Source organism: Schistocerca gregaria, chromosome 4 (assembly GCF_023897955.1).
Source record: "Schistocerca gregaria isolate iqSchGreg1 chromosome 4, iqSchGreg1.2, whole genome shotgun sequence".
NCBI lineage: Eukaryota > Metazoa > Arthropoda > Insecta > Orthoptera > Acrididae > Schistocerca > Schistocerca gregaria.
Window position 1 is genome coordinate 629,259,367 of NC_064923.1, and position 23,183 is coordinate 629,282,549.

Genomic DNA, 23,183 nt, shown 5'->3' on the forward strand with positions numbered 1-23,183 from the left:
TAATAAGCCGAAGCAATTTGCGGTATCACCATATGTACTGCATCGGGTGCGTCGAAGTGATGGTTCTAGTACTCGTCTCCGACGATGGAAGATCTTCAGCCACAAATAAACTCTTTCAAACACTAGGACGGCAGAGGGTGGTCCTTCGACTAATATACTCCAATACTGTCTTTTCCTTTCTGTATTCTACAGACGAGAAACGCGAACTCCCAGCCACAAGGACGGAGTTCAGATAACGTCACAACGTAAGTATAGACAGAAGAAGTGCTGTCAAATACTGAACTCCGTGTACTCAGAGACGACTTCCAACCAAGAGGTGAAGTTCCAGAATCATATAGGTTCGCAACAGTACAGTGCCTCACTTTTCTAACTACAAACTCTCCTGTGAGCAAAGACAGCAAGTCTATCTGTACCAACAAGGCTGATACCGAGCGACCGTAAAACAAGGGCGCTCACAATGGAAGACCTCGTCTCTCCACCGCTGGCTTCACAGCAAGGCTCGGTTCCCCATCCTCGTAATTCCAAAAACGAATCATATTCTCGAAACCACGGAATATTCTTCCTCTCTACAGATTCTTCCGAACGCCGACCAACTATATTTCATTCTTTTGTCGTCAAGCGTAGAAATTTTGCGAGGAAACACCAATACTCGTACGACGGCACGTTTCTGAGTAAAACTCCTTGGAAAAAGCTCAGCCTGCTTGGTTCCCGAGGTGCCGCTTTTTCGTTCCTCTTACCTGCGTCCAAGATTTGCAGAGTTCCTGGTTATCCCTCCAGTCTTGCTACAATAGCAGCCGGCCGTCTCCCCTACCGTGCTCCAGAGCTCAGGTGCCACGATGCCCGTCTAGCTACGTCCTGTTATTAAGCAGGACCTACTCCTGTGCGGGCCTTCCACCCAGAGCTTCAGTTGTGCCTGCCGTTTCATCTCCACTGGCGTTCCAACCTCTACCAGTAGAGGCAGTCATTCATTAAGGCGTTCTGATAACAAAGACAATCCGTTACCTGTCATGCAGTAAGCTTTAAGAATTATTTACAAGGCGTACGTGACAATGTCAATCTCCTTTAAATATTCGTATATACGATGTACAACCTTTCAAATGACACCTAATTGTAGTTGTAGTTCACGGCATAGTATGTGGAAGAGTGCTTTTAATGTGGGAAATTATAGCCACCTTACAATGTTTCCCAACATTTTCGACCCTGAATGTCGTGTATTACGTTATGTGTTTTAGCGTCATATGCGTCAGTTCGATTGTTTTTAGACGTTAATAAGAACCACCATTTATGCCAAGTCACAAAAAATCTATATTCTCTAACTCAAAATTATTGTCACGCAGGTGTGATTACTTCCTAAGGGAGGTTTATTCTCAACTTTCAATGAAAGGAAAATACAAAAATGTTCAGAAAATATTAAAAATTACGGGACAGGTACATTTGTACGTCCTCAGTACAGCTGGTGTCTTGTTGCCTAGGAGGCACAGAGTCTGCAATGGGCGCTGATAACTTCTTCCATGTGTGATGGCATCGATGTGTATAAGGTGTGAATGGCATCCTGTGGTATAGCTATCCATGCCTCATTCACATGGTTACACAATTTATTTGTGGTGGTTGGCATTGGCATTGGCACTGCATCTGACGTCTCACCAAATTCTACACATTTTCGATTGGCTATAAGTATGGTGAACTGGCAGGCCAAGGCAAAAGGTTGACATTCTGTCATACCAAGGAGGCGTGTGTTTATTCAGTAACATGTGGTCGTGCATTGTCCTGCTGATAAATGACGCCTGGTGTGTTGTGCACAAAGGGTATGGCTATAGGTCGCAGCGTGTCATTCACGTGGGTCACACTCGTCTCGGTCTTCTGAAGGTGCATCAACTGTGATTTTTGGTTGTACCCAATAGCACCCCACATCGTAAGGCCTTGAGCTGTTGCTGATTGTCTTGTGCGAATAGAGTCAGTGTGACGCTGCTAGCCCTGTCTGATGCGAGTCAAAATGCGGCTTTCATTTTGAAAAAATGGTTCAAATGGCTCTGAGCACTATGCGACTTAACTTCTGAGGTCATCAGTCGCCTAGAGCTTAGAACTAATTAAGCCTAACTAACCTAAGGACATCACACACATCCATGTCCGAGGCAGGATTCGAACCTGCGACCGTAGCGGTCGCTCGATTCCAGATTGTAGCGCCTAGAACCGCACGGCCACTCCGGCCGGCATCATCATTTTCAAACAAACAGAATCTCGATTCGTCAAAAAACACAATCTGATGCCTCTACTGTCCCCAGTGACATCGTACCGTACAACATTGTCGTCTAGCATGTTTCTGGACATTAGTACAAATGGACGATATGCATGTAAACCGTGCCGTAATGAAGGGCGACGGGCTGTCACCTCGATCGTGTACGATGTGTTACCCTGTTCCACCGTTGCTCCAGAGCCGAGGAGGAATCAGATCTGTCAGTCCTACCAGCGTACTAATGATACGTGTCCTGTGAATATGAAAGCCCTTTCACTAGTCGTTCAAAATGTACCGTTTTTTCTGAACATGAGTGAATAATTATTTAGGTTGAAATGTTGTTTCTACTTCTGCGTTGGTCTACATAAACAGCTAATCAGTCATCAATAAGACAGCGCAAATGAGTACCGTCCCAGTTCGTCATGCCTTACGGTTTGTACTTTGCCTGTCACTCTTTCTTTTCTGTTCTATTTATGATGGGTACTCTGGCAGAACTTTTATTTTATAACATGACCGCTTCTAAAGGTGTCGGGATTTTCTTCAGGCTGTTCTTGTATTTCACGGTATTTCTCGCAACCGAAATTCACTATGTGCAGACATCTACGTCGATACTCCGAAAGTCAACTTACGGTGTATGGCGGGTGGTTCTTCTAGTACCACTAACAATTCCTTCCTGTCCTCCTCCACTGACGCGTGGGAAGAGAGACTGTTGGCTGTGTTTAGAATGATACCTAAATTCACTAATATTCTCGGCGTTTTCATAACACGAGAGGTATGTGTGAGGAAGCAACATGTTTCCCGAACGTTCTTGGAATGTAAGTTCTCGAAATTTAGACAGTAAACCGTGAATTATAACACCTTTACTTTAATTCCAGCCACTGCAGTTAACGTAGTATGCAAGTTTTTAGGGTTTCCTAGCCGTTCCTACGTTAACCGTCTGGTATTTCAAATATTTTTCTGCCTACTTTATATTTTTAGTTTTATAGATCCTCAAGCATATACCGGTAGTATCAACACAGCGGTTACTTACTTTCAGGGGATGTGAGGCCTGCGTCCAGGGGTCGTAATTTGAAACACCTTCTTGAATGACGATCTTTGTGTGTTTCTGTTCTTATTTCTTGGTTTATGCTGTGGCAAGAATAATAATGTTTCCTCAGCGTATTTGTGTTCCTCTTTTCATGTCTTCACTGTCGCTTCGACCGAGCACAGCTACGTAATTTCCATCGTCTAGGAATATTCTGTCTCTCCTGGAAGTTTGCAACCGCTGTGCTGAAACACCCTGTACTTACCTACAATTAGTTTTCCAAAATTTACAACAATAATTGAAGATGATGGCACTCAAACATTCCAACGCTGCTCATCCATTACTCGAAAATGATAACACTTGAGAGGTGGCATGTCTCTATGATGCACACAGTGACTTGCCCCCTCTCATATTTATATCTTACTCTGAGTAATTCGATTTCGGGAAGTATAGCCGAGTATGGTCACTGCAAGGCTAGTATTGAGAACTCAGATGATATCAATATTTTCCTCTCTAATTGCATGCGGTGAAAAGTCGCTATTCCTTCCTACTCGGACTTCCCACGGAGCATCTCTCGTCACCCGGGTGGTCCGGTGACAGGCGGCTTCTACTGATCTTGAAAGGGTTATGCCGACGGGTGTGAGGGAGTAGAGTGGATGCTGTTCAGACGCCAACCTTGTCATAAGAGAGGGGGGGAGGGGGGGCGACACGCCCACAGGGGCCTGGTGGAGCGGCTGGGCTAGAAATTGTGTTACTTCGCAGAAACCTAGTGAAATCACTTTCTGACAGGCTACGAGTGAGGAGTGGGAATGACTTGTCTTCCCAGGCAGTCTTTGCGGACAAATTCCCGCGTTTTCTACAAAATCGTAACTGTGATTGGCTTGATCAGGGGATAGCTCCACGACGTAGGAAAATCGGTGCAGAAACTGGCGCCAAATATCTCCATTCGTGGAATAGTAGTGCTTCGGCATTAGAGTGAAATTTTCCGCCGTTTCCCGAGTTGCTGATTGGAAAGTTTAACCACGGCCACTTGTCCGGGGGCGGGAACGTTCTGTGTTCGGCTTGTACGTAGGCTCTTGAGGGGTCGGCTCTCGCCTTTCGGTCGGAGAAGGTTACAAGACTGAGCTCTCGCTGCTCTGGACAGCCTGCAATCCGTTGGCTGTCTAATATACTTTCATTTAATTGTAACTGTCTGAAGAAGTTTCTGAACGTAACGTTGGCAATTGCGCGTTCTGCGCACTAGCGGCCTATGTTGTCCGTCTTGAGCAGTTTTAGATAAAGTTGACTGTATCATAGTTACTGTGTGACTTCGCTTGTTAAAATCAGTCACTGTACCTTCAGTGGTTGTGTGGCGAGCCTTCTTCGTCTCCCTCAGAGGCGCATTTGTATTGCTACGAACAACCAGGCAAGGATAATTTGTTGCGTGCTACTTGTTTCGGCAGATTAGGTAATTTTGAAATGTGATAATCAGAGCTCAGAAGAACGCACCTGTTCCCGTCTTTTCTAACTCACACAAAGAAAGAGTAAAAACTCCCTTCTACAAAACTCTTATGTCGAAGTTCGCAAAAACAATCCTTCTAGGTTATGATAAGCATCTATAAGAAATCGATGATGACTGGAGGAAACTTTCTACAGTAAAAATAGACGAAAATATTAAGACTGTTCAGAAGTAGACGTACTTTGGTGAAACATACTCCACAAAAAATCTTTATTTGGCGACATTCATATGCTGACTGCGAAAGTTTTTAGCAAGATCAATCTTATAAAAGTAAAAAATCGGAATAGGCTCGTTACTTCCACAGTGAATGGATGTCCGCTTGCCTGCCAGCGTATGAGAAGCAACAGGTATTGCGAAAATATTGTTTTCGTATTAAAAATACACTCAGTTGGATGAAAATAACGCAGTTATACTGGCGGCCATTATTCTTTTATTCCTAACCCTCTAGAGGAGGGAGATGATGATGGTGATGATGCATTTCATTTTTCAGCCTTCTTCCAAGGTAATAAAATAACGAAGCAATTTTTTATATAATTTCATGAAACATATTTAATTCTTATAAAAAGATTAAAAATCGATAGTATTAAAAAAGTGGAAAAGTTAACGTGAAATAATGGAACAAGCCTCTTTTTGTGTTGTGCCAGTGTACAGCCCCGGCCGGGGCTGATTGCATTATTCTTGACGAAAAGCATGTACGTGAGAAAAAGTTTAGAAACATAATGGTGCTTAAAGGTTGTTGGAGGTAGCTACGTGCTTTAATTATGAATCAGTAGATGAGTATAGGATAGGTAATTTGCGCTCCATTTTCAGCAGAAGCGTGTTTTTGACACAGCTCATTATTTCTGACGTCATATCTCCCGAAATTTAACTGTGCAGTGATATTATGTAGCAAGTGCATTCAGTGATGTATGAAGATACTGTATGAAAAATGTATTGCAAATGGCGTTAGTAATGAAGAATGGATAAATTAAAACGTTACGCATGGTGTTGAAGTTTTACTGCGCGCCAGTGGAAGCACAAGCTAGTTTCTGACACGTCTGTCTATCACTTCATACACCCCCCCCCCCCCCCCCCCCCCCCGAACTAGGTGCCGTCCGATGATATAATTTTGCAGGTCATCCGGTGATATATGTAGATACTGTCTGCAAAGCGTGGTGTTGCGAATCGCATTAGTTGTAAAGAAGTAAAAAGTTTAAAACGTCGTGGGAGATGCTGAAGTATGATCACACGAACAGCGGAAATGTAGTAAACAATAAACTTTCTCCTTCCATCCTTCCATCATTTTTGGGGGCTATCAGCGAGAAAAGTTTTCGTTAAGGTTTGAAGCTATACCTGAAACTCTTTCGAAGTCACTAGGCATGCGAGGTGCCGGGGCTAGCAGTGTATATAACAGTAAATACTTCTAGAATCTTCATATGAAAATGATGCTCTAAGCCCCCCCTTTTTCTAACTCCAACTTTTGCTGCTGCGCATGGATTAAGAAGAAATGCGAACTGACTGTAAACAACCCTGCAAGTGGAGTAGAAATGAGTTTGGCACCTGAAATAATTTAATTTGATATAAATTAATTTGATAAAGGAAAGTTTCATTAACGTAGTGAGAAATGAAAGGGTTGCTCTACCGATCTACAGAATGAAAGTTCTGAGCAAAATAACAGTTTGTTTATTATGACTAAACTCAAAATAATAAACAAAACACGTGAAACATTTACAATACGTCAAACTTGATAGTCAAATAAATGATGAGAAGGTGAAGTTGCCCATAAACTAGCTTGTGTCATTTATGACCAAGTGGTATGTTGAGTCAATTCCTTGCAACTCAACATTAATTACTACTACAGTAGTGAGAACTAAGGCAATAAACACCCAAAACAGAACCACGTTAGAAAAGACGGGAACAGGTGCGTTCTTCTGAGCTCTGATTATCACATATCAAAATTACCTAATCTGCCGGTGCTGCGGACATACATTTCTAGGCTGTCTTCTTAACACAATCTGGCGTACCGGAGGCGACTGCTGGTTGCTTCGACGGCCCGTCGTGGTGATGATAATGTCGAGGGCATAGAACGAAACAAATTATCCTTGTCTGGTTGTTCATAGCAATACAAATGCGCCTCTGAGGGAGACGAAGAAGGCTCGCCACACAACCACTGAAGGTACAGTGACTGATTTTAACAAGCGAAGTCACACAGTAACTATGATACAGTCAACTTTATCTAAAACTGCTCAAGACGGACAACATAGGCCGCTAGTGCGCAGAACGCTCAATTGCCAACGTTACGTTCAGCAACTTCTTCAGACAGTTACAATTAAATGAAAGTATATTAGACAGCCAACGGATGGCAGGCTGTCCAGAGCAGCGAGAGCTCAGTCTTGTAACCTTCTTCGACCGAAAGGCGAGAGCCGACCCCTCAAGAGCCCTCGTACAAGCCGAACACAGAACGTTCCCGCCCCCGGACAGTGGCCGTGGTTAAACTTTCCGATCAGCAACTCGGGAAACGGCGGAAAATTTCACTCTAATGCCGAAGCACTATTAGTCCACGAATGGAGATATTTGGCGCCAATTTCTGCACCGATTTTCCTACGTCGTGGAGCTATCGCCTGATCAAGCCAATCACAGTTACGATTTTGTAGAAAACGCGGGAATTTGTCCGCAAAGACTGCCTGGGAAGACAAGCCATTCCCACTCCTCACTCGTAGCCTGTCAGAAAGTGATTTCACTAGGTTTCTGCGAAGTAACACAATCTCTAGCCCAGCCGCTCCACCAGACCCCTGTGGGCGTGTCGCCTCCCCCCCCCCCCCCCCCTCTTATGACAAGGTCGGCCTCTGAACAGCATCCATTCGATTCCCTCACACCCGTCGGCATAATATTCGGAGGCATTACTTTCCAACACGCCTTGGTAGTCTGCGAAGCGCTGATTAACGCATAGCGGGCTCTAGTCGCCTTAACACCCAGTTGTGTGGTGGCGTGTCTTGCGAACGTTTACACGGTGTGATTCTTCTCTAGTCATTTGAGGGAAAGAATCGTCTCGCTTTTAGATGAGCGCTGTGGTATGGTTTCTAGTGCCTTTAATATGTCAGACGTTTTCCTCGGCGCCCCAAGTCAGAATACTGGTGTATGAATCTAAATTGAAGATCGCAGGTGATAAGGTTGTACTAGTTGGAAACTGCAGTAGTAAATGAAACACCATTTTAAAGTCGCAAATCTGCCCTGAACAGATTTTTCGTTATAATTAATGGTTTGAATTAGTTTGAAACGCACAACACAAGTTCGCAAATCTCGGCATAAAACTTGTTATACTTACCCTCATTTACAACCCCTCCTCAATTTTCGCACTTTCACAATTGGGTGGTATGTGCCTTACAGTGTACTGGGATCGTATAGGTCAATGGCTATTTGTCCGTCCACTGTGTATGCATTACCGTTGTACTTACCAGAAAATAATTCCTTCCATTAATAGCTTCCTACATCAACAGATTCCCCCCCCCCCCCCCCCCCCCAATGAACCATGGACCTTGCCTTTGGTGGGGAGGCTTGCGTGCCTCAGCGACACAGATAGCTGTACAGTAGGTGCAATCAAAATGGAAGGGTATCTGTTGAGAGGCCAGACAAACGTGTGGTTCCTAAGGAGCGGCAGCAGCCTATTCAGAAGTTGCAGGGGCAACAGTCTGGATGATTGATTGATCTGGCTTTGTAACACTAACCAAAACGGCCTTGCTGTGCTGGTACTGCGAGCGGCTGAAAGCAAGGGGAAACTACGGCCGTAATTTTTCCGGATGGCATGCAGCTTTACTGTATGGTTAAATGATGATGGCGTCCTCTTGGGTAGAATATTCCGCAGGTAAAATTGTTCCCCATTCGGTTCTCCGGGCGGGGACTACTCAAGAGGACGTCATTCTAAGGAGAAAGAAAACTGCTGCTCAACGGATCGGAATGAGGAATGTCAGATCTCTTAATCGGGCAGGTAGGTTAGAAAATTTAAAAAGGGAAATGGCCAGGTTAAAGTTAGATGTAGTGGGAATTATTGAAGTTCGGTGGCAGGAGGAGCAAGACTTTTGGTCACGTGACTACAGGGTTAGAAATACAAAATCAAATAGGGGTAGTGCAGGAGTAGGTTCAAATGGTTCAAATGGATCTGAGCACTATGGGACTTAACTGCAGGACTATGTTTAATAATGAATTTAAAAAAATAGGAGTGCGGGTAAGCTACTACAAAAAGCATAGTGAACGCATTATTCTGGGCAAGATAGACACGAAGCCCACGCCTACTACAGTAGTACAAGTTTGTATGTCAACTAACTCCGCGGATGACGAAGAAATTGATGAAATGTATGACGAGATAAAAGAAATTATTCAGGTCTTGAAGGACGATTAAAATTCAATAATCATGGGTGAGTGGTATTCGGCAGGAGGAAAAGTGAGAGAAGGGAACATAGTAGGTGAATGTGGATAGGGGTAACAAATGAAAGAGGAAGCCGCCTGTTAGAATTTTGCACAGAGCATAACTTAATCATAGCTAACACTTGTTTCAAGAATTATGAAAGAAGGTTGTATACATGGAAGAAGCCGGGAGATACTAGGAGGTATCAGATAGACTATGTAATGGTAAGACAGAGATTTAGGAACCAAGTTTTAAATTGTAAGACATCACAGGGGCAGATGTGGACTCTGACCGCAATCTATAGGTTATGAACTATAGATTAAAACTGAAGAAACTGCAAAAAGGTAGGAATTTAAGGATATTGGACCTGGATAAAGTGACTAAACCGTAGGTTGTACAGAGTTTCAGGGAAAGCATAAGGGAACAATTGACAGGATTGGGGAAAAGAAGTACAGTAGAAGAAAAATGGGTAGCTCTGAGGGATGAAGTAGTGAAGGCAGCAGAGGATCGAGTAGGTAAAAAGACGAGGGATAGTAGATATCCTTGGGTAACAGTAGAAATATTGAATTTAACTGATGAAAGAAGAAAATATAAAAATGCAGTAAATGAAGCAGGCAGAAAGGAATACAAACGTCTCAAAAATGAGATCAACAGGAAGTACAAAATAGCTAAGCAAGAATGGCTAGAGGACATATGTAAGTATGTACAGGCTTATCTCACTAGGGATAAGACAGAGACTTCCTACAGGAAAATTAAAGAAACCTTTGGAGAAAAGAGAACCACTTGCATGAATCTCAAGAGCTCAAATGGAAACCCAGTTCTAAGCAAAGAACGGTAATCAGAAAGGTGGAAGGAGTATATAGAGGGTCTAAACAAGGGCGATGTAGTTGAGGACAATATTATGGAAATGAAAGAGGATTTAGATGATGACATGGGAGATATGATATTGCGTGAAGAGTTTGACTGGGCACTGTAAGACTTGAGTCGACACAACTCCCCGGTAGTAGACATTCCATTAGATAGCCTTGGGAGGGCCAGGCGTGACAAAACTCTGCCATCTGGTGAGCAAGATGTATGAGACCGGCGAAATACCCTCAGACTTCAAGAAGAATATAATAATTCCATTCTCAAAGAAAGCAGGTGTTGACAGATGTGAAAATTACCCAACTATCAGTTTAGTAAGTCATAGCTTGAAAATACTAGCGCAAATTCTTTACAGACATATGGAAAAACTGGTAGAAGCTCACCTTGGGGTAGATCGGTGTGGATTCCGTAAAAATACTGGAACACGTGAGGCAATACGAACCCTACGACTTATCTTCGAAGAAAGATTAAGAAAAGGCAAAACTACGTGTATAGCATTTGTAGACTTAGAGACAGTTTGAAAATGTTGACAAGAGTTTGACAATGTTGACTGGAATGCTCTCTTTCAAATTCTAAAGGTGGCAGGGGTAAAATACAAGGAGCGAAAGGCTATTTGCAATTTGTACAGAAACCAGAAGGCAGTTATAAGAGTCGAAGGAAGCAATGGTTGGGAAGGGAGTGAGACAGGGTTGTACCCTATCCTCGATGTTATTTAATCTCTATATTGAGCAAGCAGTGAAGGAAAGATAAATTTGGAGTAGGTATTAAAATCCATGGAGGAGAAATAAAAACTTTGTGGTTCGCCGATGACATTGTAATTCTGTCAGAGATAGCAAAGGACTTGGAAGAGCAGTTGAACGCAATGGACAGTGTCTTGAAAGGAGGATATAAGATGAACATCAACAAAAGCAAAGCGAAGATAATGTAATGTAGTCGAATTAAGTCGGGTGATGCTCAGGAGATTAGATTAGGAAATGAGCCCTCAGAGAAGTAGATGAGTTTTGCTATTTGGGGAGCAAAATAACTGATGATGGTCGAAGTAGAGACGATATAAAAGGTAGACTGGCGACGGCCAGGAAAGCGTTTCTGAAGAAGATAAGTTTGTTAACGTCGAGTATAGATTTAAGTGTCAGGAAGTCGTTTCTGAAAGTATTTGTATAGAGTGTAGCCATCTATGGAAGAGAAACATGGACGATAAATAGTTTGGACAAGAAGAGAATAGAAGCTTTCGAAATGTGGTGCTACAGAAGAATGCTGAAGATTAGATGGGTAGATCACTTAACTAATGAAGAGGTATTAAATAGGATTGGGGAGGAGTTTGTGGCACAACTTGACTAGAAGAAGGGATCGGTTTGTAGGACATGTTCTGAGGCATCAAGGGATCACCAATTTAGTATTGGAGGGCAGCTTGTAGGGTAAAAATCATTGAGGGAGTCCAAGAGATGAATACACTAAGAAGATTCAGAAGGATGTAGGTTGCAGTAGGTACTGGGAGATGAAGAAGCTTGCACAGGATAGCATGGAGAGTTGCATCAAACCCATCTCCGGACTGAAGACCACAACAACAACAACAAAAACAACATCAACAGATTGCAGCACCGTATAAGTTTCTAAAATGACTGACAGTATCGTACGTATCAGACAGCGCTGCGTGATTGAATTCCTTAATGACGATGGTTAAACGTCCATCGCGTACGAGAAAGCCTAAAAAATGTCCGTGGAAGTGCTACGTCTGAAGTCAGTGCCATTTGGGGATGGTTCCTCGTTGTAGAGAAGCTGAAGGGCAAACACAGTTTGCTTCACATCCATCGGGCAAGCAGTGTGATAGCTGTTACTGAGAAAATGGGTTTCTCCAATGTCTGTGCACGATGGGTACCGAAAATATTATCGATTACAACAAAGAGACAAGAAAAACAATTGCAACCAATATGTTGCACAATCAGACTTCCATCTGTTGTGCTCTTATGGGGCATTAATTTGATATATTCTGCGTGCTAGTGGCTGAAGAAACATGTCACTTATCTTAATGGTACAGGCACGCATAGCTCGTTTCAAGGTAGAAAAGAACTGCAGACAAAGATGATGATTATAATGAAAAGTTATAAATCAGTTTCAAATGCTATAGGTATTATCCTATGTACACGACGTTTACTTTTATTCTGAAAAAAAAAGAGTAGTAGGTATTACGTTCTGATTGAGCTGCTTAGGAGTTGTCTCACACTGGAATTTTTTCGTAATGTCTCTGTTGCGCTCCAACATACAGCATAATAACATCAAGGATAGCGTACTGAGATGAAACACCCCATTTTTGCCGCTTACTGTGTCATAATGTGCCATGAGTAATAGTGTGAATGGTAGCGGCGTAACACCAGTAAACGTTTCATATTACTCACGTCCTTATACCTAGCTTTTACAGCTTAAGTAGTATGTACGTATACATAGTGATCCGACTGCTGTAAACAATGTCGTTTTATGTAACCTGCAAAGTTATTACTGGCCTCCATAAACACCTCACGTGATTGTCATACCCTCTCTCTCGCTACGCGCAAACTACGTACAGTTCCTACAGAAAATAACGTGCAGGACTTTTTGCGGGAATTGTAATGTAGTTAAATTTTATACTGTGGTGTGTTTTTTGCAGGTGGTTACAGTTTTTGAGTTGTTTAAGAAAAATATGCAAAAGTGACCTTACCCCTTCAGTCCTCACCTATTAGGATTTCCAGCACATTGCTCGTGATATGGTGTTCGTGACGTTCCCCCTTACCAATATACAATCATTTACGACTTCACGAGCTGTTCCTGATTTTTGACCGTTCTTGTTCTCTTTTGTTTGAGCAATTACGTTACCAGCGTTGTCGTCTATTTCGTTGTTTTTGTTGTGCTCATCAGCCAGAAGATTGTTTTGATGCAGTTCTCTACGCTACTCTATCCTGTAAAAGCCGCTTTATCTCCGAAGACCTCCTGCATCTTACATTCTCCTGATTCTTCTTATTGTATTCATCTCTTGCCCCCCCCCCCCCCAACTACAATGTGGCCCCCCTCGCCCCCACACACTTCCCTAAAATACTAAATTGTTTGGAAATTTGTGGTAAGATCTTATTGGACCAAACTAGTTCGCTCATCGGCCCCAAAGCCTACACTCTACTTAGGCTAATTTAAACTAACTGACGCTATGGGTAACACACGCCCATGCCCGAGGGAGGACTCGAACCTCCGACGGGGGAGCGGCACTGACCATGACAAAGCGCCTAAGACCACGCGACTATCCCGCGCGGTACTAAATTCGTGATAAATGATATCTCAGAATATATCCTACCACCCGATCTTTTCTTCTGGTCAGCTTGTGCCACAAATTTCTTTTGCTTCCAATTCTATTCTGTGGCTCGTCATTAAACACGTGATCTACCCATCCAATTTTCAGTATTCTTTCTGTATCATTACATTTCAAAAGCTTCTATTCTCGTCTTGCCTAAACTGCTAGTCGTCCACGTTTCCCTTTCATACATGGCTACATAGCATACAAATACTTTCAAAAACGACTTCCTGACACTTAATCTGTATTCGATATTAACAAGTTCTCTTCTATGAAAACGGTTTTTTAGCCGTTACCAGTCCACATATTATATAGTGTCTACCTCTTCCATCATCAGTTATTTTTTGCCACAGTAACCGAACTAATCTACTACTTCCAGAGTCTCGTATCCTCATCTAATTCCCTCAGAATCATCTGATTTAATTCGGCTGCATTATATTATCCTTGTTTCGCTTTTGTTGACGTTCGTTATATTCTCCTTTCAAGACACTGTTCATTCCCTTCAGTTGCTCTTCCAGGTCCTTTGCTGTTTCTGACAAAATTGCAATATCATTGGCAAATCACAATGTCTTTATTTCTTTCCCCATAAACTTTAATCCAAATCAAAATTTTTCTTTGCTTTCCTTTACTGCTTGCTCATTGTGCAGATCTAATAACATCGGGGATAGGCTACAAACCCGTGTCATTCCTTCGTCAACTACTGCTCCCCTTTCCAGTTCCTCGAATCTTACATCTGACGTGTGGTTTCTCTACAAGTGGTAAACATTCTTTTGCGCCTCGTATTTTACCCCTGACACCTTCAGAATTTCAAAGGCAGTATTCCAGTCAACATTATCATAACTTACTCTAAGTCTATAAATGCTATAAACATAGGTTTGCATTTACTTAACCTATATTCTAAGACAATTCGTAGGGTCAGTAGTGGCTTCCGTATTCCTAAATTTCTCCAGAATCCAAAGTGATCTGCCCCGAGGTCGGCTTCTGCCAGTTTATCCATTATTCTTCAATTTCGCCAACATTATTAATTTTTAAGTGTCCTTGAGGGTAATGAAAGAAAATGCTTTTGTAAAGGATAGGCTAAATCTAATAACGTTGAATAAATCGTTACTAAGGTGAAAATAGTTGAATAGTGAAAAAAAGGGAGTCAATTTGAAAAGCATAGATAAGGAATAAATGGCTTCATTTCAGTTTATGTGATGTTCATTGCAAATACACTCCTGGAAATGGAAAAAAGAACACATTGACACCGGTGTGTCAGACCCACCATACTTGCTCCGGACACTGCGAGAGGGCTGTACAAGCAATGATCACACGCACGGCACAGCGGACACACCAGGAACCGCGGTGTTGGCAGTCGAATGGCGCTAGCTGCGCAGCATTTGTGCACCGCCGCCGTCAGTGTCAGCCAGTTTGCCGTGGCATACGGAGCTCCATCGCAGTCTTTAACACTGGTAGCATGCCGCGACAGCGTGGACGTGAACCGTATGTGCAGTTGACAGACTTTGAGCGAAGGCATATAGTGGGCATGCGGAAGGCCGGTTGGACGTACCGCCGAATTGCTCAACACGTGGGGCGTGAGGTCTCCACAGTACATCGATGTTGTCGCCAGTGGTCGGCGGAAGGTGCACGTGCCCATCGACCTGGGACCGGACCGCAGTGACGCACGGATGCACACCAAGACCGTAGGATCCTACGCAGTGCCGTAGGGGACCGCACCGCCACTTCCTAGCAAACTAGGGACACTGTTGCTCCTGGGGTATCGGCGAGGACCATTCGCAACCGTCTCCATGAAGCTGGGCTACGGTCCCGCACACCGTTAGGCCGTCTTCCGCTCACGCCCCAACATCGTGCAGTCCGCCTCCAGTGGTGACGCGACAGGCGTGAATGGAGGGACGAATGGAGACGTGTCGTCTTCAGTGATGAGAGTCGCTTCTGCCTTGGTGCCAATGATGGTCGTATGCGAGTTTGGCGCCGAGCAGGTGAGCGCCACAATCAGGACTGCATATGACCGAGGCACACAGGGCCAACACCCGGCATCATGGTGTGGGGAGCGATCTCCTACACTGGCCCTACACCTGTGGTGATCGTCGAGGGGACACTGAATAGTGCACGGTACATCCAAACCGTCAACGAACCCATCGTTCTACCATTCCTAGACCGGCAAGGGAACTTGCTGTTCCAACAGGACAATGCACGTCCGCATGTATGCCGTGCCACCCAACGTGCTCTAGAAGGTGTAAGTCAACCACCCTGGCCAGCAAGATCTCCGGATCTGTCCCCCATTGAGCATGTTTGGGACTGGATGAAGTGTCGTCTCACGCGGTCTGCACGTCCAGCACGAACGCTGGTCCAACTGAGGCGCCAGGTGGAAATGGCATGGCAAGCCGTTCCACAGGACTACATCCAGCATCTCTACGATCGTCTCCATGGGAGAATAGCAGCCTGCATTGCTGCGAAAGGTGGATATACACTGTACTAGTGCCGACATTGTGAATGCTCTGAAGCCTGTGTCTATGTGCCTGTGGTTCTGTCAGTGTGATCATGTGATGTATCTGACCCCAGGAATGTGTCAATAAAGTTTCCCCTTCCTGGGACAATGAATTCACGGTGTTCTTATTTCAATTTCCAGGAGTGTATAAGGGGCAGTCAAATGAGAATGAGAGAAATGGAAAAAGATTAATAGACTTCATTATTTCGAAAATAATGGTACTACTAGTGGATTTATCCCGCGGAGGCCTGCGGAACCATGAATGTACCCAGGACTGCACCTCTTCGTCCGAAGCAATGTGACGACCAATTAGATCTTTCTTCAGGTTCCCTAAAACTATAGATTTCGGATGGCGAGAGATCAGGAATGCATGGAGGAGGAGGAAGGCCTTACCAGCGAAATTTCTGCAGCCTAGTCAAAACAACCTTAACAACATGTTGACCTGCCCACCTTAGGAAGTCTTGTAACCGTTCTCATCACAGTGTGTTACATTTTTATGAATGTTCGTTTCAAATGAATATACTTGTGAATATTTGTTAATATTTTGAGGGAGTTTCATTGTGGTGTATGGACAAACCAATAGTTGGGAAGCTGCAGCTACCCTTCCCCCAGACAGGTGAGGGTAACTTCCATTTTCTGTGACAGCTGATTCTACAGGGAGCAGTAGAATGAGCACCGGCAGTTCTCGTGAGAGAAGCTGTTGATGCGAGCATTCGAGTGTCAGGAGAAGATTGCTATTTGAAGTGACAAGCTGAAATATTGGAGGAACCTGAAGAGGAAATGAAACGAAATGGCACTTCTATGGTTGAGGGGATATGTGATGCTATTTGGGTGATTAAAAGAAATCGAATTAGATTTACAAAGAGTTTGCAGATATGAGGCAACATATCGGTATCAGGATGACACTAGATTCTCTGCGGCTTGGGTACATGCACTGACTGGGTTGCGAAGGGTCTCACAAACTCGTTGCATCCTCTCCTGATGGAAGCTGGTAAACTCTCGTCCTCGATATCCTGGATATAGGTACAGGGACGTCCGAGCTGGTCCCACAAATGTTCTAACCGGGACAGATCTGTGGATCCTGCTGGCCACGGGTGCACTTCAGAATCACACATACTGTACTTGGGGTTCTGGCAATTCGTAGATAACCATCGCCCTGTTGGAAAATAGTACAACGATATTGTTGCATGAGAGATAACACTGTAAGCGCGGGTTGTCTGTGACGGAGCGTTGTGTTTTCAGCCTGACCTGAATTCACACTCGATGACTCCGCACATCATGACGCTTGGAGCACCACCATTGTGCCTTTTCAAAAAGTTGGAAGAATGGGATCTTTCGACAGCTCGCCACCATACTCACCGATAATTGTCATCTGGGGTAGTGCAGAATCGCAATTCATCGCTGAACACAATGCGACGAAAGTTCGTTTTTAGGCCAACTTCAAAGTAGACCGAACCATGTTCACTAACCATTTGCCAATATTACAGTTTCATCAATGAATCTCAGTTTATTTCTCCTTCCCGGAATTTGGATTCCCTTCTTTTTCCGATGTAATTTAGACGTCGCTGTTTCTTGGGCTGCTGAAGCCGTTTTTGGAGGTATAATGCTTTACATCCTTTTCGATTGGAAATTCGTTGGTGTCTTCAACTACATTCTCAAACTCTGTGAAGGTTTTGTATACGTTGTATAAGATTTTAATATAGGCCTGTTCTCTTCCTTGTTCTGTTAGAACCTCACACATCGCTGGTTGACTGATCGAATCAATGAAAGAAAGGCAAAGAGATAGAAGATATTCATTTGTCCTGCTAATCGATTCGTGTAGAGTGAGGAAATAATCGATTGTACTAAACACAGCGTTCTCAATGGGTTGCGCCACCTCAATTGTAGCCCTGTCTGGTAGTCAAAATTCTAGTAGAAACATTGTACAGGTGGGACAGGAGGCTAATAGGGCCATAATTCTTTATTTCTTTAATATTACCTTTCTTATCTATTAGGACTATTGTAGATTTATTCCAGTCTCTTGGTAATTTTCCATTGTGCCACAGCCTGTGGCAAAGCCATGTCTCCGTAATATCCTTTCTTTCAGGAGAGCTAATTCTGCAAGGTTCGCAGGAGAGCTTCGGTAAAGTTTGGAAGGTGGCGGACGAGGTATTGGCAGAAGAAGTAAAGCTGTGAGGACGGGGCGTGAGTCGTGCTTGGGTAGCTCAGATGGTAGAGCACTTGCCTGCAAAAGGCAAACGTCCGGCACACAGTTTTAATCTGCTAGGAAGTTTCAAGTTACAGTACGTCGAACACAGGCTGAGAAGTATAAACAGGATAGACGGCCCACGAGGGTAACAACTGAAGGCGAGGTTTTAATCGGAAATTTTTGGTCTTTTAGTAAGGCTTTGATGAAATTACCAGCAAAATGTTGCCCAGATTTATGGGTTCATGTAAAGTCATTAAACTGATAACATCGGTATCATGTCTTGGTACGTGAGGTAGAATTTGGGAAGTTCACAGAGTTCATGTATAACAGACTAAAACAGGATAAAATATAAAGTACCGACATGCCTCGGCCATTAAATTACTGTGGACTGTGCTTTGCAGTATAGCCGAGTGGTGTCTGAAATTTTATGTACATTTAAATGATTGTCTACTATGTTTGCGGTTTATATGATTTTCTTCTGTTATTTAGTATTTTTTAATGATAAATGTTTGAGGATACAAGGTGTCAAGGGATATACCTTTTCACTGGTAAAGGAAAACTTCATACCTGTATCCGTAAAAAACTGGTAAGCGGTCTTCTACTTAATGATTGACTTTAAGAAATTTTCTTTATTTTTATACAATACTAATATGGAGTATGACTATCAAATACTTTGGTAGAGCACTTTGTGACTTCTCAGCTAATATTGGTTTTGTATGTTGGGCTACAGTGTATCTATAAAGTATCAGAATTTTTGTCGTCTTTCAGTATACTACCCATAAAAAGCCGTGCCTCTAACCTGTTGAATGATATTGGTTATAAAATTAAATCCTTGGATAATAGTACCGAGAGAAACATATTGGTAAAGTGCTGGAGAAGTACAGATGGATGCATCTAATAGTAACAGTTAAATGGCTATTATTTCAAAAGGACTTCTCCTGAACAGAACACATGCCTCAAGTAGTAACGAACTAAGTGAAATTACTGTAACGAACGAGCACGTCTCCTACGAGGGATAGCACTCCATCTTCAAGCCACGAGTGGCCTACCGGGACCATGCGACCGCCGTGTCATCCTCAGTGGAGGATACGAATAGGAGGGGCGTGGGGTCAGCACACTTCTCTCCCGGCCGTTATGATGGTATTCTTGACCGAAGCCGCTAGTATTCGGTCGAGTAGCTCCTCAATTGGCCTCACGAGGCTGAATGCACCCCGAAAATTGGAAACAGCTCATGGCGGCCTGGATGGTCACCCATCCAAGTGCTGATCACGCCCGACAGCGCTTAACTTCCTTAATCTCACGGGAACCGGTGTACCCACTGCGGCAAGGCCGTTGCCCCTACAAGGGATAGCAAGAACGAAAATACGTGGTACGACCTGCCCTGCGTGAGTTCAGGATTCAGTACAAATAAGTACTATACCCACACAGTAGTTCTCTGTGCGACGTGGCCGCCAGGGTAATTTTTCGCCGGCGTCGGTACAACCTATATGTATGGTGACGCGGCCGATTCTTGACCAAACACACAACTTTGTCATACTCTCATATGGCGTGTTCCAGAATGTAAACAAACATTGCTGTAGTTTAGTAGGCATCAAAATCAAGCAGTAAACCCTGATCTAAAGTAAGAATATTGGCCGAGTCAGCCAACTTTCAGAAACGCAATGTATGATGATCCACAACAGTTTAAAAGAACCTAGAAACATACACATACAAGATCAGCCACCACACCTCACTATTGTTTACTATATTTTTTACCCTTACCGTAAGGTTATTTTTCTTGTGGTCATGAACTATTGATAGTCGTACAACAGCTAGATCACCCGAAACCAGCAGTATAAAAAATATTTATCCGTCAGATGATTTGTAAAATGATTTGTCTTAAGTAAAAAACTAAAAACATTAGAGAAACATGATTCGTTTAAAAAAAGAAATATTTCTGCGCCCTTAAATGATGCTCGAAATTCCGCAGTGCAAACTGGTTACTGACTGACAATTTAAAGTTCAAGGTTCAGCTTACGATTTTAAAATCTTAATCACTACAGGAGGATGTTTGTTCCGTAAAATTACACAAAGTGATCTCTTTACACTACTAATGATCGGAATCTTAATTTCTGTAAATGATTTTGACCATTATTCAAAGGGACGTCAAACGTTCCTATAATCAATTTTTCTTCTTAGAATCATTTCCCTAAACATTTCACCTTTTTCTTCATTCCAAATTTTGTTTATTTTCAAGTTTTTTTCAAGAAAGCATGCAACATAACTGACATAAATATCGAACGGTTTTTCTGTTATTGATTTAGATCAAAAGAAAGCCGATAAATTCCTATTTAAGCTGCAATTTCCACAACACTGGAATTTTTTATACCCATAAAGTTAGATGCTGAAGAGAGTGATAATATAGCATGTTGTTGTTGTTGTTGTTGTTGTGGTCTACAGTCCTGAAACTGGTTTGATGCAAGCTTCTTCATCTCCCAGTACCTACTGCAACCTACATCCTTCTCAATCTTCTTAGTGTAGTCATCTCTTGGTCTTCCTCTACGATTTTTACCCTCCACGCTGCCCTCCAATACTAAATTGGTGATCCCTTGATGCCTCAGAACATGTCCTACCAACAGATCACTTCTTCTGGTCAAGTTGTGATACAAACTTTTCTTCTCCCCAATCCAATTCAATAATTCCTCATTAGTTATGTGATTTACCCATCTAATCTTCAGCATTCTTCTGTAGCACCACATTTCGAAAGCTTCTATTCTCTTCTTATTCAAACTATTTATTGTCCATGATTCACATCCATACATGGCCACACTCCATACAAATACTTTCAGAAATGACTTCCTGACACTTAAATCTATACTCGATGTTAACAAACTTCTCTTCTTCGGAAACGCTTTCCTTGCCATTGCCAGTCTACATTTTATATCCTCTCCACTTCGACCATCATCAGTTATTTTGCTCCCCAAATAGCAAAACTCCTATACTACTTTAAGTGTCTCATTTCCTAATCTAATTCCCTCAGCATCACCCGACCTAATTCGACTAAATTCCATTATCCTCGTTTTGCTTTTGTTGATGTTCATCTTATATCCTCCTTTCAAGACACTATCCATTCCGTTCAACTGCTCTTCCAAGTCCTTTGCTGTCTCTGACAGAATTACGATGTCATCGGCGAACCTCAAAATTTTTATTTCTTCTCCATGGACTTTAATACCTACACCGAATTTTTCTTTGGTTTCCTTCACTGCTTGCTCAATATACAGATTGAATAACATCGGGGATAGACTACAGCCCTGTTTCACTTCCTTTCCATCCACTGCTTCCCTTTCATGTCCCTCGACTCTTATAACTGCCATCTGGTTTCTGTACAAATTGTAAATAGCCTTTCGCTCCCTGTATTTTACCCCTGCCACCTTCAGAATTTGAAAGAGAGTATTCCAGTCAACATTGTCAAAAGCTTGCTCTAAATCTACAAATGCTAGAAACGTAGGTTTGCCCTTCCTTAATCTAGCTTCTAAGATAAGTCGTAGGGTCAGTATTGCCTCACGTGTTCCAACATTTCTACGGAATCCAAACTGATCTTCCCCGAGGTCGGCTTCTACTAGTTTTTCCATTCGTCTGTAAAGAACTCGCGTTAGTATTTAGCAGCGTGACTTATTAAACTGACAGTTCGGTAATTTTCACATCTGTCTTTGGGATTGGTATTATTATATTCTTCTTAAAGTCTGAGTGTATTTCGCCTGCCTCATACATCTTGCTCACCAGATGGTAGAGTTTTGTCAGGACTGGTTCTCCCAAGGCTGTCAGTAGTTCTAATGGAATGTTGTCTACTCATGGAGCTTTTTTTCGACTCAGGTCTTTCAGTGCTCTGTCAAACTCTTCACGCAGTATCGTATCTCCCATTTCATCTTCATCTACATCCTCTTCCATTTCCATAATATTGTCGTCCATCGCCCTTGTATAGACCCTCCATATACTCCTTCCACCTTTCTGCTTTCCCTTCTTTGGTTAGAACTGGGTTTCCATCTGAGCTCTTAATATTCATACAAGTGGTCCTCTTTTCTCCCAAGGTCTCTTCAATTTTCCTGTAGGCAGTATCTATCTTACCTCTAGTGAGATGAGCCTCTACATCCTTACATTTGTCCTCTAGCCATCCCTGCTTAGCCATTTTGCACTTCCTGTCGATATCATTTTTGAGACGTTTGTTTTCCTTTTTGCCTGCTTCATTTACTGCATTTTTATATTTTCTCCTTTCATCAATTAAATTCAATATTTCTTCTGTTGCCCAAGGATTTCTACTAGCCCTCGTCTGTTTACCTACTTGATCCTCTGCTGCCTTCACTGCTTCATCCCTCAAAGCTACCCATTCTTCTTCTATTGTATTTCTTTCCCCCATTCCTGTCAATTGCTCCCTTATGCTCTCCTTGAAACTCCGTACAACCTTTGGTTCTTTTAGTTTATCCAGGTCCCATCTCCTTAAATTCCCACCTTTTTGCAGTTTCTTCAGTTTTAATCTACAGGTCATAAGCAACAGATTGGGGTCAGAGTCCACATCTGCCCCTGGATATGTCTTACAATTTAAAACCTGGTTCCTCTGTCGTACCTTTATATAATCTATCTGAAACCTGTCAGTATCTCCAGGCTTCTTCCATGTATACAGCCTTCTTTTATGATTCTTGAACCAAGTGTTACCTATGATTAAGTTGTGCTCTGTGCAAAATTCTACCAGGCGGCTTCCTCTTTCATTTCTTTGCCGCAGTCCATATTCACCTACTACGTTTCCTTCTATCCCTTTTCCTACTACCGAATTCCTGTTACCCATGACTATTAAATTTTCGTCACCCTTCACTATCTGAATAATTTCTTTTATTTGATCATACATTTCTTCAATTTCTTCGTTTACATAATTATCGGCAGCTGTTCGTGAAATATTTGAATTTTCCCTCTAAACACTACGTACGTTTTTCTCCACTAACTTAATTTTTTCAAGCAATTAAGCGTTCTTTTTGCAGTATCAGACCTCACACTGGTTAATAGCTCTTCATCTAGCTATGAAAACTCATAAAAAAGTGGAAACGTTTACATCAAAAAGCTAACCAATTTTTTTCTTACTTACGCTGATTGCTTTCAAGGAAATAAATCCTCCTTTGCGAAACCCCACGACAGTCTGGTCGTTTGCTACCCGATTTAACCGTTT